Raw genomic sequence first — 15,354 nt, 5'->3', positions numbered from 1 at the left:
TGGCCATTGTCTCCAAGGGAATGGAGAAAGGACCAAACATAGTGATTTCATCCTGCAGAAATATTGCAAACACTGTAGTATCTATCCCTAGAGAAAGGATATTGTGATATATTCTGTTGCAAACTGCAAATGGGTTATCAGTGTGTATCTCTTTTACTAGAGAGGGTAACGGCAGAATTATAGAATGGTACAGCTTGGAAGTGACCTCAGGAGATCATCCAGACCAATCCCCCTGCCAATGCAGAGTCACCTAGATCAGGTCATATAGGAATGTGTCCAAATAGGCTTAGGAAGCCTCCAGAGTAAGAGACTCCACAACCTCTCTGGGCAGTCTGCTCCAGTGCTACAGCAGCTTCACAGCAAAGTTTTTCCTCATGTTTAAGTGAATCCTTCTGTGTTCTACCTTGTGCCCACTACCCCATTTCCTATCATTGGGAATCACTGAAAAAAAATCTTGGCCCATTCTCATGACACCCAGCCTTCAGCTATTGTTCAGCACTGATCAGATGCTCTCTCAGTCTACTCTTCTCCAGATTAAACAGCTCAAGTTCTTTCAGCCTCTCCTCATAAGAGTAATGTTTCAGTTCCCTCAGCATCCTTATAGCCCTCCTTTGGACTCTCTACAGTAGTTCCATGTTCATTTTGAACTGGGGAGCCCAGAAGTAGACACCATACTCCAGGTGTGACCTCACCAGGACAGAGTAGAGGGGGAGGAGAACCTCCCTTGTCCTGCTGGTAACACTCAATGCACTCCAGGTCACCATTTGCCTTCTTGCCCACCAAAGCACACTGCTGACTCACAGCTATTTTGTTAGTCAACAGCATTCTACTGTCCCTTTCTGGAGAGCTGCTTTCCAAAAGGTCAACTCCTCACCTCACCTGGTGCAGGAGGTTATTCCTCCCTTGGGGCAGGACTCTATGCTCACCTTTGTTGAATTCCACTAGGATCCTCTCCACCCACCTCTCAAGCCTATCCAGGCCACACTTAATAGCAGATGGAGAGGAACGAGTGAGATGTTAGCTGGGCTTAAATCACGATAAAAAGGCAAGTATCTCCCTGTGTGCTGTGGCAGCATGCCATGCCATGTTAGCATGCCAACAGCCACACAGAGCAACAGAATGGGACCAGCTGTGCCTTCCTACAACTGAAAGTTTAACACTCTATGCCTTACCAAGATGAAATAAGAAACCTGAATGCCACAACAGAGCCAAGTTTTCAATTTTAGCCTCAGGTAGCTTCCCTTCCATCATTCAACAAACACAATGAGACCAGGTTTAGGTTGGATATTAGGAAAACTTCCCATGCTGAAGGAGTGGTCAGGCATTAGAACAGGCTCCTCAGGGAGGTGATGGGGTCACTATCCCTGGAGGTGTTAAAAAAATGTGTGGACATGGCATTTTGGGATGTGGTTTAATGGCCATGGTGGTGTTAGGCTTATAGTTGGACTGGGTAATCTTAGAGGTCTCTTCCAACTGAAACAATTCTGAGATTATATGATTCAACAGCCTTGCTAGACAGCACAGTATGTCAATCAAAGCTCCACTTGGCATTTGGCTCTCAGAGAAGATGACTAGAAGATATCAAAGTAGCACTGCAATCTGTGCTTTACTCTGATTACTCAGAGCTGTGTAGGAATGTGAAAAGCTGCAGCAGGACCAACTAGATCTGTTTCTTCCACCACAGCAGTAAATATTTTCATGTGTTCTTCTAGCAAGAAAACTGGAAACACACACAAGTGCTGTTCAGCATTTCTTTACCACACACTCAGACGGCAGCTCACATCACCACTCTCGTACTCTTTCCAGCATTGTCTGAGTTGTTCACTTCACTCTATGCTCAGAACCTGGCAGATGAGGGATTTAGAGGACAGTTACATTCAAGTTGAATTCTCTGCTCTATTAATTTGACAAACAGCAGGATCTTGCAGTCTGCTTCCTTAAACAGGCTGTGATATTTCACTAAGTAAAATCATTGCATGAATATCCATATAAGAAACGGAAGGGAAGAAAAACTGAGGAAAATAAAGAGGAAAGAAGAGAAAATATAAAATTAATAAGAAAAGGGAATAAAAAAGGAAAAAAGAAAAGAAGAGGGAAAAAAAAGGAGAAAGGATAAAACAAAAAGAGAAGAAGAAGGAAAAAAAGAGAATAATTTAATTGTTTTGACATCTTTAACTCCCCAGCTGCTTCATGGTCTTGGCTAAGCAACACTAGGAATTGTAGAATAACACCACAGAATTGCTTCAGTTGGCAGATCTCTCTAAGAGCATTCAGTCCAGCCATCAACCCAACATCACCATGGCCATGAAACCATGTCCCCTAGTGTCATGTCCATATGTTCTTCAACACCTCCAGGGATGGGGACTCCACCACCTTTCTGGGCAGCCTGTTCCAATCCCTGACCACTCTTGAAGCAAAGAAATTTTTTGTAATCTCCAACCTAACCCTTCCCTGGCACAATTTCAGGCCATTACCTCTCCTTCCATCATCTGATACTAGTCAAAAGAGACCAAGCCCCACCTCACTGCATCCTCTTTCAAGAAGTTGCATGAAGCAATGAGGTCTCTCCTCAGCCTCCTCTTTGCCAGGCTGAACACCCCTGGTTTGCTCAGCTGCTCCTCACCAGACCTATTGTCCAGACCTCTCACCAGCTTGGCTGCTCTTCTCTGGACACAGTCCAGCACCTCAATGTCTTACTCCAATGTCAGAGTCTCAGTTTGTTGTTCAGGCTTTGGATGGAATTGTAACAATTTCAGTTCACCTCAATTTCTGACGCACTGTCACATGGTGTAAGTGCAATATTGACTACTGAAGGAAGCATGAACACTGGAGATTCCTCCCAGCCCAGCCTCATGTGTCACTCCAGTCTGCTGCAGAGCAAGGAGAATGTTTTTCTTACTGATGATGTCTCATGATTTGTGCAGGATATAAGAGATATAAGGGTATTTATCCCTTCTAACCTCTAACATTTTGTGATTCTGTGATTTACTTTAGGTCTGTGTCCACTCTACCTTCTCAAAATAACCTGAAAAAATAACCTCCATCTCATTTCTGTTGTTGTAAATTAAGGGACACAATATTCAAACAGGTGAAATCAGGACCTGGCCTTTGGCACGGTGTAAAATGTTCCAGCTTTTTCTTGAGATGCACAAGTTGTTGCAGAGACTGTCCTTCAGAGCATGACCTGAACTTCTTCTTTGAGAAATGCTTATACAAGGTATCACTTAAACACTAAATTATGGCTACAGCTAAATTGTGCACAGAGCTGTTGATCTGGCTGACTGTCTAGTTGACATCAATAAATCTAGCTGACATTATAAGACCCTGACGACAGTCCTTGCAGATGAGTTGCAACAGAAACGTTCACAGGCTTCCATTAGCAGTAAGTAGTTAAGTGAAAGTAAACTTGGAGACATTTTATTAGCTTATTTAAATAAACTTATAAATATGTAAATGCATAAATACGGAAGCACTCAAATATATAAATAAATGCCATTTGGAAAGTATTTGTTTTTAGGGATTTCATTTATAACAAGGGACCTCAATGCCTTTGGGCAGCAGAGCAGCGGAAATGCTGTCTCTACAATTTCAGCAAGAAAGCTGGGGAGGGACTTTAGGCAAGGGCTCTTAGGAACAGGATGAGTGGTGTCAGCTTTGAGCTGGAAAAGAAGAGATTGAGACTGGTGGTTGGGAAGAAAGTTTTTCCATTGGGAGTGGTGAGACACTGGAACAGGTTACTTAGGCAGCTTGTGGATGCTCCCTCCCTGGAGGACTTCAAAGTTAGGTGGAATGAGGCTTTGAGAGACCTCTTCTAGTGGAAGGTGTCCCTGCAGTGGTGCTGAACTAGATGATCTTTAGGTTCCCTTCTGACCTAAATCATTCTGTGGATCTATGAATCTGAGGTGGGTTTCACTTACAGGTCATCCCCACAAAGAACAACACTTCTGTTATTAGCCTTCTATAGATACTGCAAATACAGAGTTTGTCTTATCGCTGACTTGGATCAATGAGCCACACAGCAACAAAAACCTTCATCCGAAATCCAAATCAGTTCCACACAAGCTACTCATTTTCACTTCAGCACATGTTTAATATTTGATCATCTCTGTGCAATAAATGACTTTTATTGCATGCAGTAATTAATTTCTTACTCCATGATATTTATGTACGAAATTAAATATTTCATGCATTCATTAGTTTTATAATTTTAGAAGCTGGCCACTCTGAGGTGCACTAATCAACTCTTCCATTTGGTGTGAAAGGCAATTCTTTAATGGGCTGTAATAATTTTCTCTGCATAATCAGTCACAAAACGTGTTCTGAATCCTGATCTCTTTAAATACAGACCCATCTTTATCAACTTCAATCCTGTCTTGCATTTTCATTGAAATGGATTAGTCCCCTTCAGCGTTCTTCCCTCACTTCCACCTCCACCTGGATTAATCAGACCCTAAAATGGTTTTGTCCTAATAATTTTCATTGTTTCATAATGCATTCATCCCAAGGTGCACTTGGTTATCAGTACTGCAGGCATGGCTTTGAGCAGCAGCAGTAGGTGCCTTTTTGTCAGGACATGAACAGAATTTCATCAAGGCATGAACCATCCACCCAGGAGGTCATCAGTGAAAAGGTTCTTAATCTCTTATTGCTGTGTGATGCGTGATCTCCGGTGAACAAAAGCATAGAATGACAGAATAGTTTCAGCTGGAAAAGTCCTCTACAGTTGTCCAGTCCAAACATCACCCTAAGACCACCACATCCATTAAACCATGTCCACAGGTACCATGCTCACATATTTCTTGAACTCCAGGGATGCTGACTCTGCCACCTCCCTGAGCAGCCTGTTCCAATCCCTGACCACTCTTGCAGCAAAGAAATTCTTCCTAGCCTCCAATCTAAACTTCCCCTGGCACAATTTCAGGCCATTTTTTCTATCACCTGATACTAGACAGAAGAGATCAACCCCCACCTCACTCCAACCTCCTTTTACGGAGTTGTAGAGATCAGTGAGGCCTCTCCTCAGCCTCCTTGAGACTAAACAACCTCAGTTTCAAGACCCTTCACCAGCTTTGCTGCCCTTCTCTTGACCTGATCCAGCAATTCAATGTCCTTCACAGAATATTCACAGAATACTCTTGTCCTCAGAGGCCCAAAACTGAAGCCAGGGTTTGAAGAATGTTTGGTGTAACTCACATCCTCTTATTTTATTCATCTTCAAAACTGTAGGCTAAGTGAGCAGATTCTCCACTTCTACTATGGTAAGACCCCAACTGGACTAGTGAGTCCAATTCTTGTGCTCCAAACAAAAGAAGGACATGGAGCTGTCTGAGCAGGTCCAGAGGAGGTCATGTAGATGGTCAGATGTCGGGGGGTCACCCCACCACTACCCCCTTCTTTTGGGGATAGGCTGCAAGAGTTGGGGTATTCAGCCTAGAGAAGGCTCCAGGAGATCTTAGAGCATCAGTCCAGCACCTTAAAAGGTTGCAGGAGAGATGGGGAGGGACTCAAATGGCCACAGACTTGTAGTGACAAGATGAGGGGCAATGTCTTTGAGCTGGAAGACTGGAGAGTGACTGGAGATCAGAAAAAAAAAATCTTGACAGTGAGTGTGGTGAGACACTGGGACAGACTTCCAGGGAGGTTGTGGATGTGTCCTACCTGGAGGTGTTCAAGACCAGGTTAGATGAGGCCTTGAGCAATCTGGTCTAGTGGGAGGTGTCCCTGCTCACGGCAGGGGTGTTGAAACTAGATGATATTTAAGGTCCCTTCCAAACCCAAACCATTCTATGACTCTATGAAACAACAGACACTCAGCTCTTAAGTGGTTACTGGTAATGTTTTCAAAGCCAAACCTATGAAAGCCTACAAGGATTTCAGTATTTACCTCTGGACACCTCGGCCCAACATAATTGAGTAAATGAAGAAAGATTCATAGGTCAAAAAAAGTGAGAGAGGAGTTTCTGAACATCTAACAAAACCTTGTAGTCCTGCCTGTGGCATGGCTAATTACATTGCCTCCTCAATCACACTGCATCATATCTGTCACAGAGAGACATGTCAGAGAGGAGAGATTGCTCACTCAAAGAAATTAAAAGTGATTGTCATAGTGGAACTTTAGTCCAGATAATCCACAGCCTGTTTGCCAGAAGGATCAAAAAATAAATAATGTCACAGCTTTGTCTCTCACCTTCAACAGTACATCTGGTTTAAAAAGCAACCTAACCGAGTTGGAGGTGTCCCTGCTCACTGGAGTGAGCTTGGACAAGATGTCCTTCGAGGGTCCCTTTCATCCTGATGCATTCTATGATTCAATTCTCCATGTTAATTGCTCAGTCAGTTTTCTGTTCTTCTGAAAACACTCTGCACCTTTCTTAAGTGGTTGAAGTTTCTCCCATAAATGTAGGTAGACAACAGGAAAATTAAACAGAAATCATATTCCCATTGCAAAGTTTGACTTGTTAATATTTCATACCATTTCATATGGAAAATATGGACCAGGTTTCCTACTCTACAAGAGAAAAATATACCACATTGAGCTGAAATATAGAAGCAAGAAAGCTCTTAGAATCACAGAATCATTGAATTGTTTCAGTTGGAAGAGACCTCTAAGATCATCAAGTCAAACCATTAACTAAGGCTACCATCGCCATTAAACCGTGTCCCCAAGTGCCATGTCCACACATTTCTTGAACACCTACAGGGATGGTGATTCCACTATCTCCCTGGGCAGCTTTACTGCAGTTCTGAAGTTCATCTTTGTTCTCCTGTTTGAGAGTTGGCTAAGAAAAGGCTAATACCTCAGTCAGCTATGTGATTCATACCACCACTTCCCTCTGCTTGCATGACTTTGGCTGTGCGCACATATGGAAGTCCATAAAGAAACTGGGTCAAGTTTCAGTAAGTTTAAGTACCAAGCCTGGACTGTTTGAGCTCTTCTGATGTAAATCACACTCCCAACTGGCAAGTACATGAGCCAGAAGAAGATACTTATCATAATGGTAAAAATTATCTAAATTAGCCATGTCAGGATGTTTACAGCCATTGGCATCTCTAAATTAATTGTCCTGCATCCTGCCTGGACATTGGCACTTACCCATCTAAACAAAAATATTTTAAACTGCTGGTGTCAAAGTTAGGCATTAAATGAATTAGTTGCTGAGTTTACTGGAGTCCCACTGGTAATAAACAGGGTCTCTGGACAGTATTTGTAAATTAAATGTGCCCAACAATGTCAGTAAGGAGCTTGAGGATTGCTTGAAGAGAAAAACACATCAACAAGTCAGATATAGTTACAAGAAAGTCCACTGAGCTCTCACCTGGAGTACTGCATCCACTTCTGCTGCCTCCAACACAAGGACATGGACCTGCTAGAGTGGGTCCAAAAGTGGGTAACAAGGATGATCAGAGGGCTGGGGAACCTCTCTTACAAAGACAGGCTGAGGGAGCTAGGGTTGCTCATCCTGGAGAAGGGAAGGTTCTGGGGAAATCTTAGAGATGCATTATATGTATCTGAAAGGGACCTACAGGAAGGCTGGGGAGGAAGTGTTTAGAAGGACTTGGAGTAAGGGGAGTTTTAATTTGTGCATCAGAAGGAAGTTCTACACAATGAGGGTGATGAAATACTGTAACAGGCTGCCCAGGGATGTGGTGGAGGTCCCATCCCTGGAGAGAGTGTGATAACAGCTAGTGTAAAGGGTTCTGTATTTTCTTCATGCACACTCCTCCTTCCCCAATTAATTATCTTTTTCCTACTCCTACTCATTCTGTCCCATCAGCACTGCTGGCTGGCTGTATCAGTTATGCATCTTTGGCAGCAGAGCTATGAATCCAGGTAGTTCTCAAAATCATGATGTAAAGAGCTGATATTTGTTGGAAGTCGGACAAAAAGGGTGACTGAGAAGACCTCTTGAAATCTCTACTGAAGTGTCTCCAGAGAAGGGCAACAAAGCTGATGAAGGGTCTGGAGATCAGATCTGGTGAGAAGCAGCTGAGGAAACTGGAGTTGTTTAGCCTGTAGAAGATGAGGCTGAGGGGAGACCTCATTGCTCTCTACTACTCCTTGACAGGAGGTTGCAGTGAGGTGACAGTTGGTCTCTTCTCCTAGTATCAGGTGATAGAAGGAGAAGAAATGGCCTGAAATTGTGCCAGAGGAGGTTTAGGTTGGAGATAAAGAAAAATTTCTTTGCTGCAAGAATGGTCATGCTGCCCAGGGAGGTGGTGGAGTCACCATCCCTGGAGCTGTTCACGAGCTATGTGGACACTTGGAACAAGGTTTAATGGCCATGGGGGTCTTAGGCTGAGAACTGGACTCAATTTTGGAGGTGTCTTTCAGTCAAAAACATTCTGTGAAAAGCCCAGAACACTGACAGTAACACACTTGGCATTTGGCTGTGTTTATCTGTCTTCTCGTGAACTTTGTCTCATTCTGTAATCAAGGAATAATGATAGGCACTGAAACTGTTTCAGGCCTTCTCAATCATTTCTTCCCAAAACTGCAGCCAGGAGGCTTTAAAAGTGATCTAAATATTTTCCTTGTGTAAAAAGTCTCTAAGTCTAAATGGGAAAACAACAAGGAACACTATAAATCTCAGGAATCTCACTTAGCATTTAGCTTTCTTAATGTTTTAATATTATTTCCCCCCCATTTTTCAATATAAATTAAAAGTGTTTTAGTAGTAGTTGATAAGTCACAGAAAACAAACAAAAAAACAAACAAAGAAGTATTTCTCTTGTCATGTTCTCTGCCTTTGCTCACATTATCACAGAACTTGTAATTCTTTCTACCTTCCATTCAACACAGCAGGGACGAGAGGTCTTAAAGGGCAAAGCTCCCATGAAGCAAGTAAAAATGAAGCAGACAAATAGTAGCTTCAGCTGCTCCCATTATTCATTATAAGAGAATCATTAAGGTTGGTTGGAAAAGACCTCTAAGGTCATCGAGTCCAGAGTTCTACCCAACACCTCCATGACCAGTAGACCACATCCTGAAGTGCCACAGCTACTAATTTTTTGATCACCTTCAGGGAATGTGACTCCACCACCTCCCTGGGCAGCCTGTTCCAATGCCTGGCCACTCTTGCAGCATAGAATTTTTTTCCTAATATCCCACTTAAACCTCCCGTGGCACAGCTTGAGGCCATTTCTTCAACCTGGGAAAAAAGGCCAACAGTGGCATCAATACAACCTCCTTTCAGGGAGCTGTAGAGAGCAATGAGGCCTTCCCTCAGCCACCTCTTCTCCAGACTAAACAATTCTAGCTCCCTCTTCTCAGAAGACATGCTCTCCAAACCTCTCACCAGCTTCACTGTCCTTCTCTGGACATGCTCCAGCACCTCACTGTCCTTCCTGTAGTGAGGAGCCCAAAACTGGATATAGTACTCAAAGTACAACCTTAGCAGTGCTGAGTCAGGGGCACTATCACTTCCTTCTACAGTGGTATAATCACTTCCTTCACGTGTTGAGATGCCAGATGCTGACACCTTCTGAGGTTCTAACAGAAAGTTTGAGATTAGGTACATTTTGGTAAGCCTTTCCCATAAAAACAGCTTGCCAGAGACAATCTAACCCTTCTTAAGAGGCTAGAGAAAGGAGTTTGACCTCACTATCAGTTCTGAAGAGCCAAAAGACATGGTTGAGCAAAGTATAGAAACTTGAGTGTTTCACACAGAGGGACTGAAATTTCTCAGCTTTGAGGTATTTCCATGCTATTAATATGAGACTGTAACCACCAGCTGATCCAGTTGGAGCCATTCAGCTCGCAGAAGAGAAGGCTCCAAGGGAAACTTAGGGTAGCCTTCCAGTATCTGAAGGTGACACAGAAGAGCTGGGAATGGACTTCTGACAAGGGCTTGCAGTGGCAGGGTAAGAGGTGATGGCTTTGAGCAGGAAGAAGGGAGATTGAGACTGGAGATCAGAAGGAAATTATTTCCCACGAGGGTGGTGAAACACTGAAACAAGTTGTCCAGGGAGATTGTGGATGTGCTTTTCCTTTAGGTGCTCAAGGTCAGACTGGACAGGGCTTTGAGCAACTTGGTCTACTAGTGAAAGGTGCCCCTGTCTATGGCAGTGGAGCTGGAACTAGGTGACCCCTGTAAGGATCCCTCTAATACTCTGGATGTTGTCTCACCTGGGCAGAGTAGAGGAGGAGGAGAACCTTCCTTGAACTGCAGGACACGCTCTTCTGAATGCACTCCAGTAGACCATTTGCCAGCAGGGCACATTGCTGTCCTATGGAAAACTTCTTGTCCACCAGGACTGCAAGGTCCTTCTCCATGGAGCAGATCAATGGAGGGTACCTAAAGAGGAAAGATGGGACACTCAAAGCTCTAAACAGCTCTCTGTTCATATTCAGGCTGTCACTGCACAACAGGCACTTTTCTCATGCAACATCTTTGCCTAGTGTGCTAGTTAGAAGCAAGCTGGAATGTTTTGCTAAAAGAACTTGGTAACAGGCAGTGGAGTGGAAACATGGTGTCTCCTTCTCTCACAGTCACGCTGAGAACTCTGGGAAGAAGAAGTAAACTTTCTCCATTTTGTCCTTCTCTTCCGCCTTTGCCTTCAGACCTGGTCACATCTCATTAACCTTGCTCCTACTAACCTTGCTCCCTAACCTCTTGGCCGCACCTCTCTTCTTCCTGAGAACTGGGGTAAGGTTGAGAGGGCCGGGGGAGGTGTTGGGGTGGTTTGAAAGCCCCTCCTGGGGACCTTGGTTTCTGGGAGGGGAGTTGTGCTTTTGTATTGTTTATCCTTTGTATATTTCTGTATATAATTGTATATAACTGTATATATTGTAAATAGCTGCTTGTAAATTCTGCTAGCTGTAAATAAATTGCTTCATCTATATTCCCAGGGTCCGTCTGAGTTAGCTGGGGCAAATACAAAGTGTGGGGGGGCGGGTAAGAGCCCAAACCATCACACTTAGGCTGGCTGCAGAGCAGGTGTCATCAGGAGACACACCAGTGTGCTGGTTCAGGGCCATGAGCTACCCAATATCAGAGGGCAGAAATGACATTCGCTCCTTTTGGGGAGTGAAAAGCAGAAATGCTGCACACTGATTGGAAATTTACCTGGAGGTCGTGTGAAAAACGGTACCCCTGTCAATCGAAGAATGGCAAAGCAGAATATAAGAACACGAGAAAATGAAAATATGAGAATGGCAGAGCAGGGTGTGTCGGAGCTAACTAAGCTGGAGACGTTGAAACCTATGAGCGGTAACAGAAAGCGCTGTGAAGAGACAGCCCCCTGCGAATAGGGGACGTGAACAAAACAGGGGGGAGCCAGAGCTCAGTGAGCAAGGCTAGGGGTGAACGGTAACAGAAAACACCATGAGCATGCTAGATAAGAGACCGTAAAGCAGGCGACTGCGCAGACGCAAATACCTGAGTCACAAAGACACCTGAGGAAGACTCCTTACTTCAGCCTCACTGCCACCAGAGAGACCCCCAGGAGGATTAGCAGGCATGCCAACAGTTCCAGGGGAAACCACAAACTCCTGGGGCAGTGTTTGACTGTGTACTGAACTGTTTTGTGCGTGGGAAAGTCCTGCAGCTGCAGGTGTGCGGTGCGCAGCTGCGGAGCTAAACTCCCCCGCGCCCAGCGCTGCGCCTTGACTGCCGAAATGAAACTCCTTCAGCTTAGCTCCAGGGTTTTGGTGCCTCAATTTTAACAGGTTGTATTTACAGGTACCTTTGTACAGAGGGCAATCAGGTAGAACCAATACATTCACAAGCTAGACCAAGCCTGTCAGACTAAAACCTTCTAGAACCCTCCACACATCCACGCTCAGCAGGCCTGGGAGTAGGCCGAGGCTGCCCTCCTTACCTCAGGCCTGCAAGGCCTCGGTAGGCCTCATGACGCAGCTCAAAATTCCCTGCCGGCTGGGAGCCTCCTGCCCCACGCAGCACCTCAGGGGAGCGGGCGGCTGGGAGCCTCCTGCCCCACGCAGCACCTCAGGGGAGCGGGCGGCTGGGAGCCTCCTGCCCCACGCAGCACCTCAGGGGAGCGGGCGGCTGGGAGCCTCCTGCCCCACGCAGCACCTCAGGGGAGCGGGCGGCTGGGAGCCTCCTGCCCCACGCAGCACCTCAGGGGAGCGGGCGGCTGGGAGCCTCCTGCCCCACGCAGCACCTCAGGGGAGCGGGCGGCTGGGAGCCTCCTGCCCCACGCAGCGCCTCAGGGGAGCGGGCGGCTGGGAGCCTCCTGCCCCACGCAGCGCATCAAGGGAGCGGGCGGCTGGGAGCCACCTGGTCACTGAGTAACGCTGTTACAGCGTCCTGCGGGGAGCAGGTCCCTCCCCTGGGACTCTCTGTCTCCTCTTTGGAGGACTTTGTCTCTGTAGCCTTCTTAAAGGCACCTGGGCCCCTGACCACTGCAACGAGCAAAGAGAAGAGCTAAGCGGCATGCAGCGCGCAGGGACAGTCAGAGAGAGGGGGCAGAACACAGCTTTCCCCGGCACCTTCGCGGCTCCCAGCCGTGCAATGTGTCCTTCTTTTCTCCAGCCACAGAAGAAGCTGTCTGTGCGTCCCTACTTCCCTTTCGTTGCCCACTCATCTCATGCCTTTGTGCTCCTCAGGCTTGCAGCCGCGGCTCAGCATCCTAATGAGGGACCGGAGCACTCTTGCCTGGGCGGGCAGGTGTAATTAATTAGGTCGGCCACTCCACAACTCCCTTTTATTTGCTGGGCACTGAGTATATCACGTTGTCTGCAGGTATTTCCTCATTACTAGCAGCTATTAAGTGCTAAATTGATGATCTAGCTTGAAGGATTTCTTCCTGGTGCTAGCTTGAAATCAAATTAGCAATCCAAATAGGTGAGGTGGGGGAAGTTAGACCAAGCAGCGCCCATTTCTTAGAGAAGTTCTTGGTGTTCCTCAGGACTGAGAAAAGCCAGGGCACAATAATTATGGTGACTACTGATTATGATAACTTTAATTGCACTAATCTTCTTAAAACCCTTTAAACATTCATTCTGAAATGACACTTACGTTTCTGCTTGCCCCCTTTTGAAGGATTTGTTTTCTCCCTGAACAGATCCAAACTGACCATGAACCGAGTTGTCCTGCTGACTACAGAACTGTTTGAGTTACAAGGAAACATATACTTTGCTTCCACTAGAGGTGTTTGTCAGACCCTTTGTATAGTCAAACGTATTAAAATGAGGGGAAAAATAAAAAGGAAGGACAATCTGGAGAGCTGGGCAAAGGGGAACTTAATGGAGTCTTGCACATGGGGAGGAACAATACCATGCATCCATACAGGTTTAGGGTTATCCTGCTGGAACACAGCTCCATGGAAAAGGACCTTGGAGTCTTGGTAAACAAGAAGTTATCCATGGCACAGCAGTGTACCCTTATGATGAAGAAGGCCAATGGTGTCCTGAGTTGCATTAAAATATGCATGGCCAGCAGGTCAAAGTAGGTTGTCCTCCTTGTCTACTGTGCCCTGCTGATACAACAGCTGGAGTGTTGTGTCCAGCTCTGGCATCCCCAGTTCCAAAGGGACAGTGCTATACTAGAGACAGTCCAACTGAGGTTATGAGGTTGATGAAGGAGCTGGAGTATCTATCTGATGAGGAAAGGCTGAGAGACCTGGTGCTTCTTAGTCTGGGAAAGAGAAGACTGAGAGGGGACCTTACCATTTTCTACAAGTATCTGAAGGGTAGCTGCCAAGAAGGGCCGGCCCAGGCTCTTTTCAGTGGTGTCCTAACAAGGGTCAGTGGACACAAATTGGAACTCAGGAAGTTCCATGTCAACATGAAGATAAACTTTGCTGTGAAGGTGAAAGATCCCTGCACCAGGCTGCCCAGAGAGGTTGTGGAATCTCTTTCTCTGGAGACTTTCAAGGCACATCAGATGTGTTCCTGTGTGACCTGCACTAGGTGAGTCTGCTTTGTACTCAGTGTTCTCTGGAGGTCCCTTCTAACCCCTAACATTCTACAACTCTATCTAACATGGCAGAGTACACTGATAATCACACTGAATTTTCAAGCCATGTGACAAACATGTTCCATTCAGGTGACAGAAAACACAGCAATGCATTGATCTACAGGATGTTGAGCCTTTGCATGTTCTCTTCTCTGAGGGGCAGAAGTTTTAGGTATGAAAAACTTGTAATTTTTAAATTGCTAGGCTGGCACCTACACTTCTTTAACCTGTCACTTTGAGAAAGACACAAGTGTCAGTGCACCAAGGCTGCAGCATTTGCAAAGCATATTGTAGGAGCTAAGTATGTATGGATGATGTTCAAGGAAGCCAACACATTGGCAAGTTCTGGGGAGCTTGCTGCTTGAGAGGAAGGCAGTAGGTTGGACTGGATGATCTTGGAGGTCTCTTCCAACCTGGTTGATTCTATGATTCTAAGGAGAGAGGTCAACCTCACACCTCGTGCTCCCTCATCTCCTTCTCTTTTTCAGTGTGTGGATCTGAAACCTTTTGAGAAGACAGGCAGCACAGCAATTTGACCTGGACTCAGTAAGTGATCACCGCACTATTGTGGAAAAGGAGGCTTTGTCTTCTGCAAAATGAACCGTCAGAAAGCACATTTGGGCAAATGTGAAAGTCTAAATTGTCTCTCCCTTGTTTGTCAATAAAGATAAACCCCAAACACAAATTGAACAATAAGTGGATGGAGAATAATTGAGTCCTCCAGGAGAAGGACCTGCAGGTATTGGTGGGTGAAAACCTGAATAGGAACCAGCAATATGTGATCAAAGCTCAGAAAGTCAACTGTGTCCTGGGTTACATCAAAAGAAGCATGACCAGTAGATCAAGGGAAGTGACTCTGCCTGTCTACTCTGCTCTTGTGACACCCTACCTGGAGTACTTTGTTCAGCTCTGAGCCCCCAGCATAAGACGTGCACCTGTTGGAGAGAGTCAAGAGGAGGTCCATGAAGGAGATCAGAGGGATGGAGCACCTCTGCTGTGAAAACAAGCTGAGAGAATGTTTTTTTTTTCAGCCTGGAGAAGAGAAGGCTCCAGGGACACCTTATAGCATGCTTCCAATGCTCTTTGATTACTTTTCCAGTAGATCTACAGGAAAGATGAGGAGGAGACTCATCATCGGGGACTGTGCTGATAGGACAAGTGCTAAGGATTTCAAATTGAACACCTGAGTCACACCAGATGTAAAGAAATTCTTCTCTGGTACAGCAGTGAGGCACTGGAACAAATTTCCCAGAGAGATAATAGAAGCCCCATCCCTTGAAATATTCAAGGCCAGACTAGATGGAGCTTTGAGCAACTTCATCTAATGGAAGGTATCCCTGCCCATGGAATTGGATGTGGAACTAGGTGATCTCTAAAGATCTCTCCCAGATTAAACTTTTATGTGTCTTGTCCTCTCCTCTCTAGCTGGCAGGAA

This window comes from Pogoniulus pusillus, chromosome 9 (genome assembly GCF_015220805.1).
Source record: "Pogoniulus pusillus isolate bPogPus1 chromosome 9, bPogPus1.pri, whole genome shotgun sequence".
NCBI lineage: Eukaryota > Metazoa > Chordata > Aves > Piciformes > Lybiidae > Pogoniulus > Pogoniulus pusillus.
This window is presented reverse-complemented; position numbering follows the sequence as displayed.